Source organism: Sus scrofa, chromosome 7, assembly GCF_000003025.6.
Source record: "Sus scrofa isolate TJ Tabasco breed Duroc chromosome 7, Sscrofa11.1, whole genome shotgun sequence".
In the NCBI taxonomy this organism is placed as follows: domain Eukaryota; kingdom Metazoa; phylum Chordata; class Mammalia; order Artiodactyla; family Suidae; genus Sus; species Sus scrofa.
In genome coordinates, this window is record NC_010449.5 from 67371117 (window position 1) to 67396119 (window position 25003).

Consider the following 25003-nt stretch of genomic DNA (forward strand, 5'->3'; position numbering starts at 1 on the left):
CCTGATTCCAGGATTGGGAATAGAGGGAAATCTGAGACATGCAGTAGGACTACCAACCTCCCTGAATTCTACCGGCTTTTTTATTCCATAAATAGAATCTAACTAACTCCTGTAGTCACTGCACCCGCTAAACTGTGGCTTTCTGGACAGACTCTAACTTCTGTAGCTCATGTAGACATGAGCTTGGGCCTCCTTGAAGCAGGCTGAGACAAACATTAACTTCTTCCCAGAACCTAGAAACAGCTACTAAGCTCTGTGGAATAATATTCCTAAGTATTCACCATACCGGAATTAATATCAATGTGCTGTCAGTGTGTGCATTAGCCCCACAGTCAAACAAAGAACAGCCTTACAGCCCAATAATGACACTAGGCGTGGATAGCTGGGGATGGGCAAGATGATGCAGAGATGACTGTATCAGCTCTCCTCAAACACAGCGAGCGCTTCCAGGATGTTGCACAAGACCATCATTCTTGTACTTTGTCAGAGATAGGCAGCATTTAGATTCAACCACTGGTAATATTCAGTAAAATAGCTGTCTTTTACCTTCTTGACCCCAGAGAAGGATCCAAAGCACACCTTCCTGGCTGTAAGAGAAATTTCCTCTTCTATTCCTTGCCTAGTGTTGGCAGGGAATTCAAATGTCTTAAAGTCAGCGCTGCACTTCATATATGGCTGATAAGACAGGTACGACAAATGAATCACTACTGACTCAAGTAAGATCTGCTTTTAATACAACTCCATCATGCTGGCCCTTATTCTTGTAGCATTCCCCATATGCAGATCCTGCTAGAAAGATATGTCAAGCAAAGGTAGTGCTAAAAGGTCTGAGCATCAATTCTGCATTACTTAAATCTCTAGGATCAGAGTAGGATCTGACAAAGACTCATGCTCAGCTCTGCAGTAAAACTGAAATTTCATCCTACATGTGAACTCTGATTTTTCCAATTAGAATGAGAGGGGTGGGGTGAGTGTGATAGAGCAAAGATGACTGCTCTTACAGTACATGCACAGTTAAGATATAAAACTAAGATGACTGTCAGCAAGCGGGTAGGCATCACAGTCAAATCACATTGGTTTGGAATCCTGGTCCAATCCCTTATTAACTCTACAACCTTAGCCAAATTTGGTAGCCAGGCTAAGACGATTTCTGTAAAATGTAAGTAATAATCCTTAATTCTATAAAATGAGATTGTTACCCTCTACCTCATAATGTTATTATAAGGCCTAAATAAGTTACATACAATGTTTGGTCCAGTGCCCATACATAATAAGAACTGAATAAATAACAGCTGTGGTTGTTACTATGATTATTCATTTTATCACCCTGCCATGCCCTAGTTATTCACAAAGAATTAACTTCTTTATAACTTTGTAATTCAGTAAAGAAAGCCATAACCAAAAGCATGAAGGAGATTAGCTTCTTGTGAGGTTTCCATGGTATAAACTTGCCCACAATAAATATGGTCTTAATGATCTTTCACTCATCACTATGAAACAAAATTCTCTAAAATCTAGAAAGTTTCAGTGAAACACCACAAAATGCAGTCATAGAGCAATCTCTCCCTTCCCCCATACACACACACACACATACACTCCATCCTTCCATCCATCCATCCATCCATCCATCCCTTGGGGATATATTAAAACTAAGACAACTGAAATAGCCTTAGCCAGTAATTAAGACACACAGCTAATAAGAGTGCAGCACAGGCTGTGGCCCTCTGCAAAAAAACCCGAGCACCCAGGAATGACAGCTCCCATTATCAGGGCTTTGTTCTCCTGGAGCAAAAAGAGCACAAAAGCATAAAGTTGGCGAATTGCAACTGCATTTTGAACATTTGCAGGGGCAAGGAGAGATCACAGACTCCTCTGAACTAGGAGGATATTCCACCAGATAACTGCGTCAGCCCACACCCACCAGCGCCGTCCCCACCCTCAAAGCATGACTCTACTTTTTCTAACATTGCCTTTAAGGAATCTGGCTTTTGCGACTTCCAGTAATTGTACAAATCACCCATGATGAGACAGCTGAGAGCACTTGCATTAGACAAAAGAAACAAAAATTAAGCAAATAGGAAACTCATTAAAATGCCGCCTTTGGATATTTTTATTCCTATCAATTTATGCTACCAAGCAAGTCTTTCTTGGTTGCTTTTCCTTGGAAGTAATACTTTAAACAAATTCCATCGAGTACTGAGTGATTTTTCTCCAGACCCCATAATCCAGCCACGAAACACACTTTCCCCTCCCCCATCATCATCTAGCACTCCTCCCTGTCACCTTAGAGCTTCTGACTTAGCTGTGTTCACACCCAGAAGTCCCAGCAGGGCTTTCTGTTCACATTATATGAAACAAAAAAGCAGGCAATGAACAATCCCTGCTTCTAAGTGTTTGTAATAAAGCCAGGCTGAGCTGACCTCTCCCTTCCCATACAGCTGCATGTCAGCCACATAAGCTTAAAGGACCGAGGGCAGCATGTGTGTGATGTGTATAAACAAACTAATTAAAATCCAAGATCTTTCATTCCAGCTAGTGCCTAATGGGACCAATATGCTCAGTGTGGAAAAAAAAAAAAAAGGAATCACTCCTGCTTCCTATGATACAGCTCTTTTAGGTTCCAAAACAGCTTAAAAGATGAGGAACTCAAGGGTTGCCATTCATTCCTGTAAGACTTTTCAAATAAGAACTATCAGCTTGGCAGCACTGAGCCAAAAGACCACTCCCTGATTCCAAGTGGACATATTGATCAATTGAACTGACATGTGCCTCCTCCTTTCTCTCTCTTGGTAGCAATCAGCTGCACCAGTGAAATCCATTTCCCAAAACAAAAGGCAACTCACTGCTCCTTATCTGACACGGTCAAGCCTTATTTTTTAGAAAAAATAATAGTAATAATGAAGAAGCCTGAAGGCAGAGCTACGAGTTGAAATAAGCTCCATACATGTTTATATGGAGTTTCAGAATTGAGTTAAGGTTATGACTGAGCTCAGAGATTGGTATTCACCACAATCACTGAGGACTCTGCTATTTATTCATCTTATTGGTTTCTGGTTAAAGTTAAGCAAGAGGTAGCAACACCACTGCCACTTCCAGAGGCTCTCCTCAGGGTTACCCTTCACTGCAACTGCCGCAGAGAGGAGACTTGTTACAAGTCAGCCTGCAAATAACTCCAGCTATTTTGGAGACTAGCTAGAGAAGGGAAAATATTGTGGCAGTCTTTCAACTAACTATGAAGAACATGGGTTAAAGGACTACAATATAAATCAAAAGGCTCAAGTAATTTCATTTGGTTTAGGTCTTTATGTTTTTAATAAATTCTGTCTGAACATGCAAGAGATCCCCTTTCACATCAGGGTTATGTCAAATGCTTATTCAGCATTCGTTCTTTGCCATGAAGAAACTGAAACCCAACCGAGGCAAATACTGAATTTCATAATGTAAATCACTTAATATTTCATAAATCTCAAGAGCAAACAGGGCCCCAACTAGCTCTGCCCCCTAAAAAAGAAATAGACATCTTTACAATCTTTAAATACTGTGAACTGCTCAATTTAGAGCCTATTTGGGGTTTTCAATTGAAAAATACCTTATGTTTATGAAAAATTCCATGAGAACATTAAAAATAAGAGGCAGAGATAGAACAAGGATAATTCTAAATATTTTGATTCCTCTGTGATTCTTAGAGGCCTTTGTCTTAACCCAGCAGCCTGAAAACAGATTAGGTAAAACAGCCCTTCTTTCCCCAGTCCATTTTAAGCAGACAACATCCCCCCATCTCCGCCTTAGCAGATACTGACTAACCAAGAAAACAGCCATGCAATTAAGGCCCAGACATTTAACACTCACCATCTCCTGCTTCCACCGTCTTCTTTTGATGTTTACAGCACATCTGTAGGATGCAATACTAGGAGATGCCTTGTTTGACCTGCTGCATGATGCTGTGACATCAGTTCAGATGATGCAGCTCATTATGGGAAAGACTGCTGTTGCTATGGCAACTGGGATGTGCTAGGAATCCTTGCTGCATTTCCAGTGGAGCCTGAGACAATACGGAAGCCCTGTAAGAAACAGACGATATGCAAAATTTAGACCAAAGGAAGAGGATCCCTCATTGGACTAAAATCCATAGGTTTAAAAGGGATTTCCCCAAAGTCACTTTGTAAAAAATAAAAATTATCTTCTACTTTGTTGTTACACATTTAGAAAAGGGGGAGAGGGTAATCAGATTTAGTACTGGACAGATAAAAACTCAAATGTACAATGTTTCTCTGTTAGGTAATTTGATTACTTTTTTTCTCTCTGGACAGAAGAGAGGAAATACTGTTATAAAAAGTTATTAAAAAGAAATTTTCTCATTTGTCAAAGACCAAAAGAACAAAGCCAGGAGTAGAATTAAAAATGGAATAAAAACAGCTGAGAAATTGACTCTAATTCTAAAGTAAACAGGCTTTAATTCTCAGAGCATGGACAAACTCCCATCAACGAAGTCTGCCCTACTCATTTCCCCCTGATGGACACAAATCCACAGGACCTCCTCATGCAGAGTAGCCCCAGTATCACTTGAGCATCAGACTGGCACATACAAGAAAGTTTAGAATCTAGGGGAAATACCATACCACCTTCAACTTCTAGGGCCCCTCCACTGAACTGCAAAAAACCCCTGCCATTAATAGGCAAAATGAAAGAGAATTTCTGGGTCCAAATCTGGTAGTTGGAACAAATGACAGACTTGCTAGAAACTTCCTAAATCACTGGCATTCTCAACATTGAGGTTCTGTTTTCCTCTCTATGGGGCAATGAGACACACAGGAGAAAATTATTCACACCCCTCCCCCCATGAAAGCAGAAACTGTGTGAAAAGCCACATTTAAACAAGACACAGTGAGGTATTTCTCCAGTTGGTAAAAGAAAACCAAATCTAAAGCAATCATTTCTTTCCAGCCCTGAGCAGAAACAAACATTATGTGATGCAAACTGGGGAGGAGACATGACAAAGCAGCCCTCTCTTGCATATTTAATATTCTCAGACCATAGATAGAGATTCAAGCTGACCTACATCCACTCTATCTGCACAATTCTTGGGAATAACAACAGTCTAAAAACCCCAAATCTAATGAGACAATTATGTTTTTCCCCCCTACTTGAGATTTTAAATGGCATTGTTAACCAGCCTGGGGGATGGGAGGATGGAATGGCAGAAGGAATTCAGGCAGTGGCTTGGTAAATGGGCCCTGATAAAATGACTGAAAGATGCCAAGATGCTAGCAGGGTGCACCATCAGCCATGCACAGAGCATCCCTTCCTGGATGGAAAGCCAAGATTGCCCTTGCTTCACCTAATGAGGAATTGGGAGACCAAGAGCAAGATGTGAAGCTGCCTGCCCAAGTCATCCATGCTCTCAGTCATGGGCAGAGCCTGACTCCCACCCTTTATCTTTGACCACATGCCACACCAAGGGAAGTAACAGCAGCCACTCCAGTGCAAACAGCACTGATCTGGGATTCAGGAAACCCAAATGTTAACACCAACCAGTTCTTGCAGTGAGCATCTGTGTAACGTTAGGTCAATCAATTAACCTTTTGGAGACTTAAGTTTCTCATCTGCATTAATGATGAATTTAGCTAATAACCATGGTTTTCAAGTTTTTTTATTAGTAACGGAACCCTTTCTTCTAATGATACAGACCAAAGCTGGGCTGCCCTGGTTGAGAGGGGATAAGAAGCCCAGAGACAAGGTTGATGAGTCTTTCTCAATCCCAACCCCCGCATCACCCACTATGACCTGACACTAAAGGCACCTCTAATGAGCCTGTCAGCCACTGGGGAAGATGGAGGGGAACTCATGGGTTCATAACAATAGTATCAGCCTTTTCACAGCTGAATCCCACAGTTCTCTAAGAGGGAGAGAAAAGGGTAGGATCAGGTGTTCCAGACTTGAACATGGCTTCTCAGTAAGAGAAGAGTCTTATCAGTTTCCTTTGCCTGAGCAAATCATTTGGTAGGAAGAGATGGATGTCTCATTAAATCTGAGGCCAAGTCAGAATTTTTTTTCTTTTTAATGGTCGCGCTTGCAGCATACATAAGTTCCCGGGGCAGGGATCGAATCCAATCTGCAGCTGCAACCTATGCCACTGCTGTGGCAAAGCCTGATCCTTAACCCACTGCTCTAGGACTGGGATCAAACCAATGCCACCACAGAGACAATGCCAGGTCCTTAAGCCCCAGTGCCACAGCAGGAACTCCCAAGTCAGACTTTTAACAACCTGAAGTGGCTGAATAACTGGCCCCCAAAATGGCCTGGATTGGCTTAGAAAGTGGCCTATAAGACAGAAGCAAGTCTTGCCATGTGAATGGGCCCAAAGTAATTCACCCTGAACTTACCAGTGGCCTTTCTCACTGCCCTCAAATCCTCAACTTGTAGTGGTGTTTTGAGGACTGCATGCAATAATGTATATGGGAAACTAGAGCACCAAAAAAAAGTCGAACCTTGTTAATACTCTCATTAACAGCCCACTCACTCCAATCAGAGAAGGTTCTTTAACTATAACCTGTAGGTCCAGCAGGATTCTGAACTCTGGAAATAAGATGGTTAGGAAATGGCTTACAAAGTCTGCACAGCTACCAAAGAGGGCTTACCCCTCACCACTCACTTCAGATAAGGTCAGGGAAGGTAATGGACCAGGGGTCCTCCCAGAGTACAGAGCCAGGGCCATGGGCAGAATGGACAAACAGCTCTTCTTGGAGAACAGAGTCAGGGCCAGACCAAGGGAACTCTGCTACCTCCAGGTAGCTATATACTAAATTTTTACTAACCAAGGGTCGTTCTTACCCTAAGCAATGTTGCCTGGCAATATTGTTGACATTTTATTACTTTCAGGTTTCCACGAGAACAGAGTTACAGCATTAACCAAAGGTTGAATTCTTATAAAGAAAGAGAAAGAGCTCAATTAATCCTTTACCAACAATGCCAATTCTGTAATTATGGCTTCGAAATTGACCTTCATTCCCCAAATATACAAACACTCAAACACTCTAATGACAGGCTTATATAGTCATATACCCATGCCAATTACAGATGCTGCAACTGGCCTGAAAGTAAATAAAGTATAAGAATGTTTGGAGGCCAAAAATACCTGGACACCAAATTACAGATGCAGTTGAATGCACAGCACCCCTTCTACTTTTTTTAGATAACTATGCAAAGCCTGGTTATTTGCAATTATTGCCTGAGGATTTGCAATTAACATATATATTAATATATAAGCTCAGTTTCTTTTTCCTTTTTATGGCCACACCTGTGGCATACGGAAGTTCCCAGGCTAGGAGTCAAATAGGAGCTACAGCTGCAGGCCTACACCACAGCCACAGAAACAATGGATCTGAGCCACATCTGCAACCTGACCTATGCCAGAGCTTGCAGCAACACCGGATCCTTAACCCATTGATAAGTTTAGTTATTATTGTTGTCACCTGACATTTGGATTTATTATTTCCTCTCAGACATCACCTCTTTCACATTCTAACTTAACATGCTTTGGGTGGGAATCCAACCAAGGAATGCAGAATGCCACTCTGTCTTAGGCCAACCAGCTTGTTACATCCCCCAGGGGGTGCAGAAATAAGTTCAGAGATGGTTTGGGACCTCACTGAAGCCAATGAGATGCAATGAGACATTGTAATGAAATCACTGTTGGATCTTGGTTTTGAAAGGATGTCAAATCTGAAGCTGTCCATCCATTTTGCATTCATGGGTGAAGAACCTAAGAATAAAGCCAATAGAGGGAGGGCAGCACTGAGTTGAGAGACAAGATACTGAGTTCTGGTGACACTGTTTGGGACAGAAATCAGCCCTACTCTGACTCTGTAGGTTTTAAGAGCCAGAAAGTCCCTTTTTCTGCTCCAGCCAGTATGTCTTGGGATTTTGGTCACAGTAAACAGAGTCCTAACAGATCCAGCCATCGGGGAAACTATGTAAGGTACAAACTGGCACATTGGCATGAAGGGTACTTAGAAGAAGGGAAAAAAAAAAAAAGCTTGGATTCTGGAGCAGTTCATGAGGGTCAGCCATGAGACCCCTCAAAGGGCCATGGTCAGGGCTGGAGCTGGCAAGACTGCTCACAAGGAAGATGCAAGGCATTATTCATCTTTTCTCCTGGACATTCCTGGACTTGACAGTGACCTCACATTCCAATCAACAGCCCCAGTGTGCTGGTAGAAGTCCAGTTGTGCTGTTACATAGGAAAGGAAAACATTCAGGGCTGACATAGGAAGCAGGACTTTATGAGCTGTTTAAACACTGCACTGGTATTTCTGGGGCTTTCCTGTTTTAGTATGTCATTTTTTCATAGGCCTGAATCTTATCTACTCAGGCAGACATCTCTTTAGGGTCCTAACCATGTCTTGTGCTATTTTCGATGTCCCCATAACCCCTTGCAATTGCCAAACAAATCCCTCTTAATTTGTAATTTCTTTTTTGTTAAAGTAACATTGTTTCCATTCCAGGTAAAGAAAAATATCTTGAAGGGGTTTCTCCTTATCACTCCAGAGTTTGAAGCGTTGTAAGATTTTACTAAAGGCTTATATATGTAAATCTTTTTCTCTTCCTCTGCTGCCTAAAATAACAAAAAGTAACTTGCTACTGAGAAGATCTAACCAAAAATGATAAAGCAAGCCAGCAAACAAACATCTACTATGTGTCATCAGAGACAGAGGGAGTAGTGGTCATGATACCTGTTTCAAATTATTTACAACTGAGTCTTTTAAGTACCACAGCATTTTTGGCACACAGGGTCTTTTAACTACATTCTTCCCCTTACCTCAGAAAAACAATGAATAAAACAGCTAACCCTCATTCATAGATATCCTCCCAGCATAAACATAATACATTCTAGAAAGGTGGAGTTTTCAAGAGAACTTTAGTTAGAAAAAGTGATTCATTTTTCTACGGAAAAGAAACAAATTACATCATACCTTTATACATAAAATTCAAATAATTCATTATAGCAAATAATGCATTAAAGGGTTCACTATAACAAAATCACAAGTGGATCTAATAAAAGATTTATGTACAGGGTTTACAGGGTACAAACACACTTTTTTATCAAATAATCCAATTTAATAAATATACTCTTAAAATATAGCTCTATATAAAACACCGAGTCACACACCATGGGTTAAGCAATCTTCATTTGCTAGGGTGCTAGGAAACAAATGAGTGAGCTGAAATCTTGCAGCCTATAAAAGCATTAATTTTGTTTCACCTTTAGCTGAGCTTTTATACCAGCCTGCCTTATATCCATGAAGGGTGCATATCTGATGTAGAAACAACTTTAAGCATCTTCAAGGCAAAGACCATGTCTTCCAGAGCAGAATGGCTTGTGTATCAAACACTGTGTACATTGCCTGGTAAATTCTTCTTTACCTGAGTTTGTCAAATTCAGAGACTTAATCCTGATACTAAAGATATGCAATCAAAAACTCCCAAACAACCAGAGTTCCAGTTGCAGTGCAGTGGAAATCAATCTGACTAGGAACCACAAGGTTGCGGGTTTGATCCCTGGCCTGGCTCAGTGGGTTAAGGATCCGGCTTTACCGGGAGCTGTGGTGTAGATCACAGATGTGGCTCTGATCTGGCATTGCTGTGGCTGTGGTGCAGGCCAGCAGCTGTAGCTCCGATTGGACCCCTAGGCTGGGAACCTCCATATGCCATGGGTGCAGCCCAAAAAAAAAAAAAACTCCCAAACAACCAACCATTAATGTATATACATAAACACGTACACATATACATATAGAATTTAAAACATCACTGAGAATGAGTTTTTGCATATACACCAATATTTCCCTCTTATTCTAGCCAATGATTCATTTTACTTTATAAATTTACTAATTTACTGCTGGTAAACATTCTATCAATGTACTTATTATAAAAACATTTCACCATAACACAAATATTTTTGCTTCATGGAATTACTTTGAAAAGGAATACAAAGACACAAACATAAAAAGTAAATCTAAAATATTCCTAAGTATACATGTCACAAAAAGAACACACACCATAATATACACACTGAGATATCATAAAAAATAATAAAATCAAGTAATAAAAGCATTGTGTTACCTAGCTCTATGTTTATAGTACTTACTCAGAGCTATGGACTGAATATATGTGCCCCCCTGCCACAAGAATCCAGATGTTAAAATCCTAACCCCTAAGATAATGGTATTAGGAAATGGAATTTTTGAAGTGACTAGGTCATGAAGAGGGATTCCTTATAAATAGGTGCCCTTACAAAAGAAGCCCAAGAAAGCTCCCTTGACCCATTTTACCATGTGAGGTTGAAGCAAAGAGGCACTGTCTATGAGCCAGGAAGTGGGTTTTTACCAAACACTGAATTTTTCAGTCCCTCGATCCTGGACTTCCTAGACTCCACAACTGAGAGAAATAAATGTCTATTTTTTTACAAGCTCTCATTCTATGGTATTTCTGTTATAACAACCCAAACAGATTAAGAAACCTAGCACCTCAAAAATAAATTATTTCTATATACTTAATACAAAAAAGACATTAAGGAAACAATGCTATTTACAATAGAATTAAAATAAATCAAACACTTAAAGAGTAAATTTAATGCAAAGTGAGAGACCAGTACACTGAACATTATAAAACATTGATGAAAGAAATTAAAGAAGACACACACAGATGGAAAGATAGCCCATGTTCACAGATTACAATAAATAATATTGTTAAAAGTCCAAACTACCCAAAGTAACCTTCATATTCAATTTAATCCCTATCAAAATTCCAACGTGTTTTTTACAGGAATAGAAAAAACAATCCTAAAATCTGCATGGAACCACAAAAGATCACAAATAGCTAAAGCAATCCTGAACAAGAAGAGCAAGCCTGGAGGTATCATGTTTCCTGATTTCAAATTCTCTTGCAAAGCTATAGTAAGTAAAACAATGTGGTACTGGCATAAAAATAAGCACACAGATCAATGGAACAGAATAGAGGGCCCAGAGATAAACACTTGCATATCAACAAAGGCACCAAGAATACAAAATGGATAAAGATAGCCTCTTCAATAAATAGTATTGGGAAAACTAGATATCCACATGCAAAAGAATAAGATTAGGTCTTTATCTTACACCATATACAAAAATAAACTCAAAATGGATTAAAGACTTAAGGAAAAGTCCTAAACCCAAGCATAAAATTCTCAGAAGAAAATGTAGGGGGAAGTTCCTTGATATTGGTCTTGGCAATAATTTTTTGGATATAACAACAAAAGCATAGACAAAAGGGAACATAAACAAATAGGACTATATCAAACTAAAAAGTTTCTGTATAGCAAAAGAAACAATCGAGAAAGAAGAAAATATTTGCAATCCATATAAAAATAAAGGGTTAATATCCAAAATATATAAGGAACTCCAACAACTCAATAAGCACAAAAAAACCCCAAATAATCAAAATTAAAAATGGGCAAAAGACATTTTTCCAAAGAAGACATACAAATGGTCAAAGAGTATACGAAAAAATGTTCAACATCACTAATCAAGGAAATGCAAGTCAAAACCACAATGAGGTATCACTTAACACCTGCTGAGATTTCTTTTATCAAAAAGATGAGGACTTCCCGTCGTGGCACAGTGGTTAACGAATCCGACTAGGAACCATGAGGTTGCAGGTTCCATCCCTGCCCTTGCTCAGTGGGTTAACGATCCGGCGTTGCCATGAGCTATGGTGTAGGTCGCAGACGCGGCTCGAATCCTGCGTTGCTGTGGCTCTGGCGTAGGCCGGCGACTACAGTTCCGATTCGACCCTTAGCCTGGGAACCTCCATATGCCGCAGGAGCAGCCCAAGAAATGGCAAAAAGACAAAAAAAAATTAAAAATTAAAAAAAAATTTTTTAAAAAAAGATGATAACAAATACTGTCAAGGATGTGGAGAAAAGGGAGCCTTTATACACTGTTTGTGGGAATGTAAACTGGTATTGTCACTATGGAAAATAGTATGGAGGGTCTCGAAAAATTTAAAAATTGAACTACCACATGATCCAGCAATCCCACTTCTGGGTATACGTCCAAAGGAAATGAAATTACTATTTTGAAGAGATATCTACCCTCCCATGTTCAATGCAGCATTACTCACAGTAGCCAAAATATAGAAACAACCTAAGGGTCTATCACAGAAGAATGGATAAAGAAAATGTGAAAGACATATATCATCCGTGGAAGATAGCTCTCTATACATATATATCCACATTATATATGGGATTTATATCTCCCATACTATACATATACATATATAGTGGGTATTATTCAGTGATTTTTTAAAAAAAGAAGGAAATCCTGACATTTTCGATAACATGGATGAACACGGAGGGCATGATGCTAAGTGGAATAGGCCAGAGAGAGAGACAAATACTGTATAGTATCACTTATATATGGAATCTAAAACAGACAAACAAAACAGTCAAACTCATAGAAACAGAATAGAATGGTGGTTGCCAGGCTTAGGGAAGATGTTGGTCAAAGAGTACAAACTTTCAGTTATAAAATGATTAAGTTCTGAGGGTATAATGTATAGCATGATGATGCTAGTTAATAATTCTGCACTGAATACTTGAAATCTGTTAAAAGTGTAGCTCTTAAGCCCTCTCACCAAACAAACAGAAACCCAGCAACCATGTGAAGTGATATGTGCATTAATTAACTTGATTACGGTAATAATTTTGCAATATATATTTATATCAAATCATCACATTGTACACATTAACTATATTATAATTTTCTTGGTCAGGTATATACAAATAAAGTTAGGGGTGGGTGGGAAATAATAATAACAACAAAAAAGATGAGATTCCTACATTCCTGTATGGAATTTAACTAAGTGCTTCCTAACTAACATAAGATTAAAATATTTCAGGACCTGTTTTAGTTGTTGTGCTGGCCCCTGGCTTAATGTCTTAAAACACCCAAGAATGTGGCGTAACTGTAGACAGTACCTGCTGTGGTTGGCCAACACTTTAATCATGTGCTGTTTAGGTTTTAAAATGTTAGTGGCGTGCTGCAGAGTACCACCAATTGTATGAGAGATGAGCTAGACTAAAGAAAAAGATGATGTTCCAAGGTAAAAATGAGCTGGCACAATTTATATATCTAGGACTCCAAGTTGTGATTTAAAACAATACCAACACCATCCCCCCAAAGTGGCGCAATTCTAAGGCACTGCTTCTGGGGCTGTGTGGGCTTTGAAATCAGCTTTGGAGCCTCCTCCTTCTGCAGGAGACAGCTTTATGAGTAACTGTCATGCAGAGAAGGTGGGATCTGAGGATAGTCTGAGGAGACCACCTGCCCCTGGTCTCCCTCACAAACCTGCTCTGGTTCCTCAATTACAGTAGAATCCAATTCATTCAGCTGGAAGCTAATGAATGTTCTGGAGGAGAGGTATCATCATCTGCCAACTTCAGTTACCTGCAAGGTAGTGCCTGCTTGGGACAGGTACTAAGTAGACTAGTGGGAAGACGAAGGGGTTAAAGCCCCACCACTAACAGCCATGGGACATCAGGGCATTAATGTCTCAGATTCCTCATCTGTCAAATGAAGAATCACTGCCCGCTTACCCACCATTGCTATGAGTCTAAGAAGTAAATGTGTATTTATAAGTGCTGTAAGAAAGAGGGGAATGGGGAAATGGGCAAAGAGGAAGGGAAAAAGAAAATTTGGGGAGGGAAAAGAGAAGAAAGAAAAAAAGGAAAAGAGGGGGAGAGGTGAGTAAAAGGACAGAGGAATGAGGAAGAATAAAAAGGGCAGGTAGGAATGAAAAAAGAGAAGGAGGGGAAGAGCAAGGGAAATAGGGGAAAGAGGAAGAAGAGAAGCAAAAGGAAGGGAAAGGAAGGGGAAAGCAGTGCAGGAATGTAGGCTTTGGAACCTGTATTCTTCCAGGCTTTACTCCTAACCAAGTGGACATCCCTGGGAAAAGTATTTATTTGAGCTTCACATTTTTCCTCTGGGAAATGGAGAGATTCTGCCTTCAATGGTATTATAAAGATTATCCATTCTTTCTTTCAACAAATATTCAATGAGCACTGTTCTAGGTGCTTGGCATGCATCAGGCAACAAACAGACCAGAACCTCTGTCTTTTGGGAATTCATATTCTACTATGAACTGAACACTCAGCATGGTACCTGGAATATATCAGACACTCAATAGATGTTAGTTAACATTCTCGTTGATACTAATAAACTGAAAGGTATTATAAAATGTTATATTACTATTATCCCAAGTTAATCCAATTAGCCAGATTCCATTTCTATTGAGAAATGGAACTTAGAAGAGGTAAACTTTGATGAGAAAGGGAAGAAAGTTCTGGCAAACCAAATGGTACCAGGGAAAGAGTGATGTTGAACCCCTGTGTGCCCAGGAAACACCACCCCACATCAGTGGTAGAAGAAAACTGCCCTTCAGCCAAAAACACCCACCGTGGATTGTTAAATTAAGAGGAAAAAAAACTACTATAATATTTGAGATGTTACATGCATTTTCCAAAGCCCCTCAGGTTATTCTAATGATCTCAGGACTGAGAATCACTGAATAAAAACTTTATATGTGAATAATTGAGAGTAACTTTGTTGCATCATGTGAAATATAAGTATACAATTAATGTACCTGAAGAACCACTACCCACTGCACTTCCTTGCCTAGAACAGAAACTTTTGAGTTTTTCTACTAAGGGTGGCACGTTTGTACTGATCCACTCTCCTTGTTCACTTGAGTTACAGAAGGTGAAGGGGAGTGTGCAAGATTAGGGAAGCATAATGAAAGGATCTTGAATGTGCCTCAAAGAGGGCCCAGTCTGGGTGTAGGGGGATGTAGAACCACTCATAATTTAAACGAGGAAAAGGCATATTCTAAATGCTATCCATATAACAGAGTTTCATAATACTTCCTTCTCATCTGGATTTCCTGGAAGAGGCTCTTCTATTAATCTCTAAATTGATATAATTACCCCATTTTTATTGTATCTAAAAGCTATATTTTAAAACTGTACTCTCAGGGAGTTCCTGCTGTGGCTCAGAGGTTTAAGAACCCAACTAGTATCCATGAGGATGTGGGTTCAATTCCTGGCCTTGCCCAGTGGGTTAAAAGAGCCTGCATTGCAGAGAGCTGCAGTGTAGGCCAGCAGCTGCAACACTGATAAGACCCCTAAGCTGGGAATTTCCATAATTCCATAGACGTAACCCTAAAAAAAAAAAAAAAAAAAAAAAAACCCTAGCAAAAATACACTCTCAGCTTAAATTACCAAGGAAGTATATACAGAGAAATGGTATATAGATAAGGCATTAAAATATTTCAGTCAAATGTAAGTTACTTTTGAAGAAATAAGAAAGAATAAATGAGAGAAAAAATAAAAAAATAAAATTATTATTATTATCAATCTTATAAAAGCTATGTGACAGGTACTGTTAGGGTATGTATTAATTTGTTCAATCACTAAAGAATTCTGTAAGAGAGGTAATGATTCTCATTTTGCAGATAAGGAAGAGTCACCCAGAGTTGCCTAGTATCTTGGAAGTGGCAGAGCCAGGATTTGAATCCAGATAGGTAGCCTGACTATGGAGGCTGTGTCTTAACCTCCAAAACACAACATAGAGTGTCCAAAATGTTTATATTTATCTCTGGAACATAGACCCTCCCTCATGAAGGATATTTGGCCTTGACCATGTCTCCTCAGCCAGCAGCAGAAAAAAGAGGCTTGATAATCCACAGTATAAGTTAGCCATGTACAGCTTGTGGAGAGGAGACTGTGCCTTAAAGAGCACCCAATGATTCCTCGTATTTTAGGGGTTACCAATTGCAAAAATCTTGCCTAACAAAACTGCTTGTATAATCTGACACTGGTGGGTATGTACTAAGTTTCTGATAAATTCTTGTTTATCAGAGCAATACCCAGACTCTGAACTATTCAGTCACCAGCCCAGGCATTTATCCTCACAACTATAATGCCCCTGCTGCTCAAGGAACAAAGGTGCTTAAAAACGATGCTGCCAATCAACAAGTGTGCTTGCACAAAGCACATGGCATGGCCAGGGTACAAGGAAGTACGATCTCAGTGACTGCTAGAGCTCTTGTCCTCCTGAATTAATTTTCAGGGTTACTTCATAAAGACAGAGTCAGAGTCAGGAAAACACTGTTACTCCAGAGGGAAATAGAGCACAGGGCTGGGAATTGAGAGCCCTGAATCTCAGTCCTGGTAACTAGCTCTGAGAGGCATTCATCTTCTCTGTGCGTTCAGTTTTTGTAATGATACATGCTCTGCCATTTCTAGTGACTGTGAAATTCACTGAAATAATAAAGGGGAATGTGCTTTCCATATTTAGAGCCTTCAGGCCAGCCTAGTGGAAGCGACAAAGATTTTAGAGGCCAACAGACCTAGGTTCAAATCACCAGCTCTGTCATTCCCTAGCTGTGTGATCATGGGTGAGTTACTTGCCCTCTCTGAACATAATTTCTGCATCTGTTGAAAAGGGTTAACAATATAACCTATCTCTTAGGATGGTCAAGGTAACTAAATGACCTAATTATACAAAGCACCTGGAATATGTTGATGTCAAACAAATGGTAATTATTGTGCTTGGCTAGCCATTATTTCTCAGGTGAGTCTTAAGGTAGACTATAAACATCTTTAAGAGTTTTTGTTTTGTATTGTTTTATCTCTTTAGGGCCTTGTGGCATATGGAGGTTCCCAGGCTAGGGGTCGAATCAGAGCTGTAGCTGCTGGCCTACATCACAGCCACAGCAATGTGGGATCCAAGCCAAATCTGCAACCTACACCACAACTCACGGCAATGCCAGATCCTTAACCCACCGAGCGAGGCCAGGTATCAAACGCGTGTCCTCATGGATACTAGTTAGATTTATTAACCACTGAGCCATGACAGAAACTTCATCTTTAAGGTTTTAACAATGAATTTTTTTAAATCCCTATAGCATCTAGCATAGAACTGAACATGTGAATGGTGACTAGCAGCAGCAAGCAGAATGAGCAATATTAGTAGCAGCAGAATCAGCCACAGCAGCAGCATTATTAGGGCAGCAGGCAGTAGCAGCAGTAGAGTGGGCTGCAATAATAACAGCAGTAATAATTGCAGGGCTATTTCAGCCTATTCCTTCCTCTGCTATGGATCATCTATCACCACACTGAGAAGATAAAGTCACCTAGGCAAATAAGCAGTGATTTATAGGTACAGGGTCCATAAGAAATTGAGCATACTCTACAAGGTGAGGAAGCTCAAATGCTAATGGATGTTAAAGGTTTCATCCTACTAGTCCTGTACACTGTCATCTGTTATCAGATCCAGCAATTCTATGCCACTGTTAAGTGGGGAAGATGCTAAAGAAAGAAGCTGGGAGAATTTTGAACAGTGATAAGCCTGATTCATTCAATGCGTGAGTAATAAAGAATCTTAGGCACTTATGCTCTCAAACTTCACCTTATGTCAAAACTTTCTTCTCTGACCCTCAAAACCCCAACATCTTAAGGGGCTCTGATCCTCCAGATTAAAAGTCATTTTGCAGGTATCAAGGACTGGGAAGAAAGGTCCAGATAACTAACTGAAAAAGAAGTCCAAGTATGTCCTTGGTACTTGGGAAAAAGAAAAAGAAGTTGAAAAGTGACCAGAGGTAATCCAAGAAAATAAACTTAAAACATTGGATAAAAAGAAAAATCAAAAACCACATGATCATCTCAAGAGATGGAGAAAAAGCATTTGACAAAAATCTAACATCCATTCATGATAAAAACTCTCACTGGGAGTTCCCATCATGGCTCAGTGATAATGAACTCGACTAGTATCCATGAGGACACAGGTTCAATCACTGGCCTCACTCAGTGGGTTAAGGATCCAGTGTTGCAGTGAGCTGTGGTGTAGGTTGCGGATGCAGCTCAGATCCCATGTGGCTATGGTGTAGGCTGGCAGCTATAGCTCCAATTCAATCCCTAGCCTGGGAACTTCCATATGCTGTGGGTGCAGCCCTAAAAAGGAAAACAAAACAAAACAAAACTCTTACCAAAGTGAGTATAGAGGCAACACACCTTAACATAATCAGAGCCATTTATGACAAATGCATAGCCAATATAATACTCAATGGAGAAAAGCTGAAAGCCTTCCTGCTAAAATCTGGAACAAGACAAGGTTGCCCACTCTTACCACTTCTTTCAACACAGTATTGGCAGTCCTAGCCACAGTACTCAAACAAACAAAAGAAATAAAAGATATCCAAACTGGAAGAGAAGAGGTAAAACTGTCACTTTATGCAGATGACATTATACTATAAATAGAAAATCCTAAAGACTCCACACAAAAACTACTCGATCTGATCTACAAATTCAGCTAAGTATCAGGGTAGAATATTAACATTCAGAAATCAGTTGTACTCCTGTATACTAACAATGAAATATTATAAAAGGAATATAAAAATACCTTTTAAAATTACACCCAAAAAAATTAAATGCCTAGGAATAAACCTGACCGAGGAGGTGAAAGACTTACAGGCTGATAACTATAAAACATTCATAAAATTAATGAAAGAGGATTCAAAGAAATGGAAAGATATTCCATGCTACTGGACTGGAAGAATTAATAATGTTAAAATGACTGTACTACCCTAAGCAATCTACAAATTTAATGCAGTACCGATCAAATTACCCATGACATTTTTTTCACAGAACAAACAATCCAAAAATTTATATGGAACCATAAAAGACTCATACCTGCCAAAGCAATTCTGAGGGAAAAAAAAAAAGAAAAAACAAGCAAGAGGCATAATTCTCCCACACTTCAGACAATATTAAAGCTACAGTAATCAAGAAAGTGTGGTACTGGTACCAAAACAAACCTACAGACCAATGGAACAGAATAGAGAACCCAGAAATAAACCCAGACACCTATGGTCAACTAATCTTCAACAAAAGAGGCAAGAATATAAAATGGGAAAAAAACAGTCTCTTCAACAAGCAATGCTGGGAAAACTGGACAGCTACATGTAAATCAATGAAACTAGAACACACTCTCACACTATGCACAATAATAAACTCTAAATGGCTTAAAGACTTAAAGACACCAAAAACCTCCTAGAAGAGAACATAGGCAAAATATTCTCTGACATCAACCATACAAATGTTTTCTTGGGTCAAACTGACAAGATTTTGCACAACAAATCAAATAAAACAATAAAAAAAAAAGACAACCTATGAAATGGGAGAAAATAGTTCCAAATGATGCAACTGACAAGGGCTTACTCTACAAAATATACACACAACTCATACAACTCAACAGCCAAAAAAATCAACAATCCAATTGAAAAACGGGCAGAAGACTGAATACACATTTCTCCAAAGAATAATGGCCAACAGGCACACGAAAAAATGCTCAACATTACTAATTATTAGAAAAATGCAAATCAAAACTATAATGAGGTACCACTTCCACCAGTTACAATGGCTATCATTAATAAGTCTACAAATAACAAATGCTGCAAAGAGTGTGGAGATAGGGAACCCTCCTTTACTATTGGTGGGAATGTAAATTGGTACAACCATTATGGAAAACAGAAAAGTAAATAGAGAACTACCATATGACTCAGCAATCCCACTCCTAGGCATATATCCAGACAAAACTTTCATTCAAAAAGATACATGCACCCCTATGCTCATTGCAGCACCATTCACAATAACCAAGACATGGAAACAACCTAAATGTCCATTGACAGATGAATGGATTAAGAAGATGTGGTATATATACACAATGGAATACTACTCAGCCATAAAAAAGAACAGAGGGTCTTTTGCAGCAGCATGGATGGAACTAGAGACTTTCATAATAAGTGAAGTAAGTCAGAAAGAGAAAGACAAATACTATATGATATCACTTATATCTAGAATGTAATATATGGCACAAATTAACACATCTACAGAAAAGAAACAAACTCAGGGACTTGGAGAATAGACTTGTGGTTGCCAGGGGGCGGGGGGGAAAGAGTTTTGGGGTTAGTAGATGCAAACCATTGCATTTGGAGTGGATAAGCAATGAGGTGCTGCTGTACAGCACAGGGAATATATCCAATCACTTGTGATGGAATATGTGGAAGATATTATGAGAAAAACAATATATTTGACTGGATCACTTTGCTGTACAGCAGAAATTGACAGAACATTGTAAATCAACTATAATTTAAAATTTAAAAAAAAAAATAAAACACTGGATGGATTCCCCTATCCATCCTCACAAGCAAGGTGGTTTTTTTTCCCTGTGGTGAAGATTTTAATCACTGTTTGAGATAGTAACCAAGAGCACCAATGCACTGGAATTTCCTCTTTTTTGTACTTCTTAATGTATGGCTTCCCTTGGGGAACACGGGAGAGAAAGTTTACTTAATAATATATACATGGGTATATGTTTTAAAAGAAAAGAACTACAAAGAACTAAATGTGAGCAAAGCTTAACATGAACTACATATAAAGAAACATCAAGAAACATCTTGTTGCTCTTCCAACAAGAGCAATTCCAAAGGAGAAAACACATTCTCTGAATAGCCAATGTATGTATGAAAATACTAGCACACCTATTCAAATACATATGTACAAGACTCGGTACAGCCAAAGAAACATAGCACATCAGAATAACAACACATGGAATTCTTCTGTGGGTATTGGATCCAGCGTTGTCACTGCAATGGCCCAAGTGGATGCCGTGGGTCAAGTTTGATTCCTGGTCAAGAAACTTCTACATGCCACAGGAGTAGCCAAATAAAAATTAAAGACAATACACCAAGAAATAAAGAGCTTAATAGAGTAACTCAAGGGAATTAAATGAGATATTTCAGGAAGACTCTCACCACTACTGGGTAGTATTTTTGTTAACATGCGAATGAGGGACAATCTGCCCTTTGAGAATAGACAAGTCAGGAGTATTTTCTGTTCTGGTCTGATGAGCTCTCCATAACCCAGCATTTTCCTCTTCCCTCAGCAATGGGAAATCAGAGGTCACAAAGAAGGTTCCTTTTGGCTGAATCCCAAGGGGAAAAGCAATTTTGCTCCGAGCTCTCTGAGCAAAGAGCCAAGGGATAGAAAACTTGAGTTCCTTCCTGCTCTTCAGGGGATGCACCTGGGCAGTAATCCTGGCAATGGAACTGGAAGAATGTGTCCATGGTTAAAATCTGTCATCTCTCTTATCACCAAATCCACAAGGTCACTCAGGGCTCGCAAGTCTTAAAATTTCCCTCAGCCCACCCAGGAACGTATTCCCTGACTATGGATTCCTAACTTGCCAAGTTCAGGATTTGCTAACAATGGGCCTCAGCTAGATGGTGGCATCATATGGGTGTGCACTAGCAAATATCCACCCACTAGCTGATAGTAGCCAGGATGAATATGTTAAGTACAAGGATCTGAGTTAATAGTTTTGTGTATTTTAGGGCCGCACCCACGGCATATGGAGATTCCCAGGCCAGGGGTCGGATCAGAGCTGTAGCCACTGGCCACAGCCACAGCCACAGCCATGCCAGATCTGAGCCACATCTGTGACCTACATCACAGCTCATGGCAACACTGGATCCTTAGCCCACTGAGTGAGGCCAGGGATCGGACCTGCGTCCTCATGGATGCTAGTCAAATTTGTTTCTGCTGAGCCACAACAGGAACTCCAACACTTTCTTTGTTGGTGGCAAAAGTGCCCTCTTTTTTTTTTTTTTTTTTTTTTTTTTTTTTTGGTTCCAGAGGCAGCAGAAGCTCTAGAAACAATGGGGGAAGGTAGTGGCAGGACAGTGAGAATGGAATAACTAAGCAGAAGCAGAGGCAACACCAGGGGTAGGAAGAGGCAAAACTATGCCCCACCCTTATCACAAATACCCGCTAGTTATTTGAATGATATTTAGAGTTAGTACTTTGGGCTTGAGCAGAGTGCTAAGCCCTAGAATAGAACTAATGGTAACCCAGCAAATATTTCATAAACTCTAAAGCACTCTATAAATATTATCTTTATTATTTTTGTCACATAGATAATACCCAGACTCACTCATTTGAAAATTATTTTACTTGTTTCTTGTTTTTAAGCTATTGACGGTCTAGGTGGTTTCTTCAATGAACTTTTTAGTGCACTTATTTTTGCCAAGTATTCACCAGAGAAATTCTAGATCAGTCAATTAATAGGATTGCAGGGGGAAAAAACCCACTTTAAAAAATCTGTCTTTTTCATCAAGAAACATTATTTTACTAAAGAAAACTTCACCCAGCCTTAAGTTCAGTGGACTCTTGAGCAACATGGGTTTGAACCGCACGGGCCACCTCCCCGCATATTTTTTTTCACTAAATATGTAATTCAGTACTACACGATTCACAGTTGGTTAAATCCATGGATGCTGAACCACTGATATGGATGGAGGGCTGACTCTCATTACAGTGGATTCTTGACTATTGTAGGGTCAGTGCCTTTAACTCCATCATTGTTCCAGGGTCAACTTGGTTACCCTTAACAACATTCAAGGCTATTTGATGCAACCAGGAGTTGATTTTTTTCCATTTTTTAAAGTTTTATTGAAGTATAGTGATTTACCAAGGTAGTAATAACTTCTGCTGTATAACAAAGTAATTCAGTTATACATATACACACATCCATTCTCTTTCATATTCTTTTCCCACATAGATTATCACAGAATATTGGGTAGAATTCTCTGTGCTATACAGCAGGTCCCTGTTGGCCAATCATTTCACATACCTCAGTGTGCATATGCCAATCCAAATCCTCAGTCCTTCCCTCCCCTCCCCCCACCTGTCCCCTTTGGTAACCATAAGTTTTTCAAAGTCTATGAGTCTGTTTCTGCAAACTTATTTGTTCTGCAAATAAGTTCATTTGTATCTTTTTCTTTTAATTACAGCCGTTTGACCTAGAAGGATTTTAAAACAATGAAAAACCATGCTCTATGTATTATTCTTGCTTCTACCAAGTATATACTCAGAAAACAATTTCTGGCAGGTTTAGAATAGTTTTCCTTTACTCCAGCCATCAATGTTCAGAAATAGAGAGATCTAGCTTCAGAGACTAAAATATTGCACTATGTGATTTAGTACCAGAATCAGGCAATGTAAATAATGTGAATTGTGGCCACTCCTAGCACTCCTAGGATTTTCCAAGCCTTGATCTGAGGGGAGGAGGCAGTGGAAGACAGGCCACCATCTAAGTGCTGGAAGCAATTCTATCCGCCTAGATTTAGGGACTTGAATTCACTTCAGGGTGGCAAAACCTTTATTTTGGGGGGAAAAAATCTAAATACACCCTGGCTATATCTACCAATTTTTCTTGGAGAACAATGTGAAATAACAAAACATAGATGTTTCAAATTTAAAATATAAGTATTCTTTTTGGTGGAGATTTTCATTTTAGGTTGAGCTTAAGTGGTCTCTAAAGACATTTTTGTCCTTTTTTCAGAGAGGAACTAAGAATTAAGGATAAGGTTTGCCTAAAGGGAGTACATATTCCCAATCCTTGGATGAGATAGAGACTTAGGGCCAAAAAATGGGGACTGAGAAAGCCAGTCTTACACTTGAAGGGGAGGAACTCCATTCTCTCTTTCTTGGTCTTGGAGGAGGAATGCCCAGATTCTTATGAGTAGAGCACTCCAGGGTGTGGGCAGCTGGCCTCTGCCACATAGAAGTATGCAAAAAAGTAGGCAGGTGAGCAACTGGAAAGGCATCTGAAGGTACCTTGGAGGTATGCACTTTGAAAATAACAACACTGCTATTAATTGAAATGTGTCTCCCCAAAATTCATAAGCTGAAGCCTTAACCCTCAATGTGACTATACTTGGAGATGGGTCTATAAGGAGGTAATTAAGGTTAAATGAAGTCATAAGGGTGGGACCCTGATCCAACAGGATTAGTGTCCTTATATGAAGAAACATGAGAGAGCTTGTTCTCTCACTTACCACTCTCTCTCTCTTTGCCATTTGAGGATATAGCAAGGTGGCAGCATCTACAAGTCAAGAAGAGAGCTCTCATCAGGAACCGAATTGGTCAGCACCTTGAGTTTCCAGCCTTCAGAACTGTGAGAAAATAAACTTCTGTTGTTTAAGCCACTCATCTATGGTATTTGTTACGGCAGTCTGAGCCAACCAAGACACACCTAGTAAGTATTTCAGGATATATTTGTATTGTTTTTTGTTTGTTTCATTATTCCTTCACCTTAAATAGTCTTATTAAACCTGATAATCTAGCAGAGCTCTCAAGTTATTTGAATGCCTATTATCCTTTAGATGCTGTGTTAGGCAAAGGAAAACAAATGAGATAGACACCTTTATGATTACCTTTATGATTAGTCTCAATAGAAAGATATTAAACAAATACATAAAATAAAAGATATTAAACAAATATATAGATAATTCATGACAATTTTAACAAGTGCCATCTTACACACATGATAGCATACAGCAGTCTCAGCCATGCTGTGCAGAATTAAGGGGAGATCCTGTTCTCCTCCTGTTCTTGCAAGAATAGGGCAAGGCCAGTGTGGTAGCAGGAGCAGCCACAGGAGATTACAGGGAGAGCAGAGATGCCTGGACCATACAACACAATGGATTACACTGATAAGGAGACCAAACACCAGACTGAAAACCCCACAAGGGGGATTCTCTGGTGGCATCGTGGTTAAGGATTCATCATTGTCACTGGTGTGGCTCAGGTTCAATCCCTGGCCCAGGAACTTCTGCATGCCACAGGCATGGCCAAAACAAAAAACAAAAAAACAAAACATGAAAACAGCATGAGGGCAGCAACCATCTCTCTCTTGTTCACTGCAATATCCCCAGCATCCAGCACCCCTTGGCACACAGCAGACACGCAATAAGTATTTGTTTTTGGATGGATGGGCACAAGTGACAGGATCATGGGGGAAATATCAAATATAAATAGGATACAATCTGAGGCATTCCAGTAAAACTGACT

The 25003-nt window shown here is 39.6% G+C and overlaps 1 protein-coding gene across 10 annotated transcripts in view; it reads right to left on the bottom strand.

Annotated features, from left to right (window-relative positions):
• The window catches only part of AKAP6 (A-kinase anchoring protein 6), a 548607-nt gene that overhangs the window by 457576 nt on the left and 66028 nt on the right, over window positions 1–25003 (bottom strand). For 6 of the 10 annotated variants that reach the window (XM_021099861.1, XM_021099873.1, XM_021099863.1 and 3 more), the window contains one exon: window positions 3850–4061. The gene's annotated coding sequence lies outside the window, so the exon portion shown is untranslated. Of the gene's footprint in view, window positions 1–3849; window positions 4062–23988; window positions 24036–25003 lie in introns of all 10 variants that reach the window. The other 4 variants (XM_021099874.1, XM_021099864.1, XM_021099872.1 and 1 more) reach the window with 1 other exon arrangement.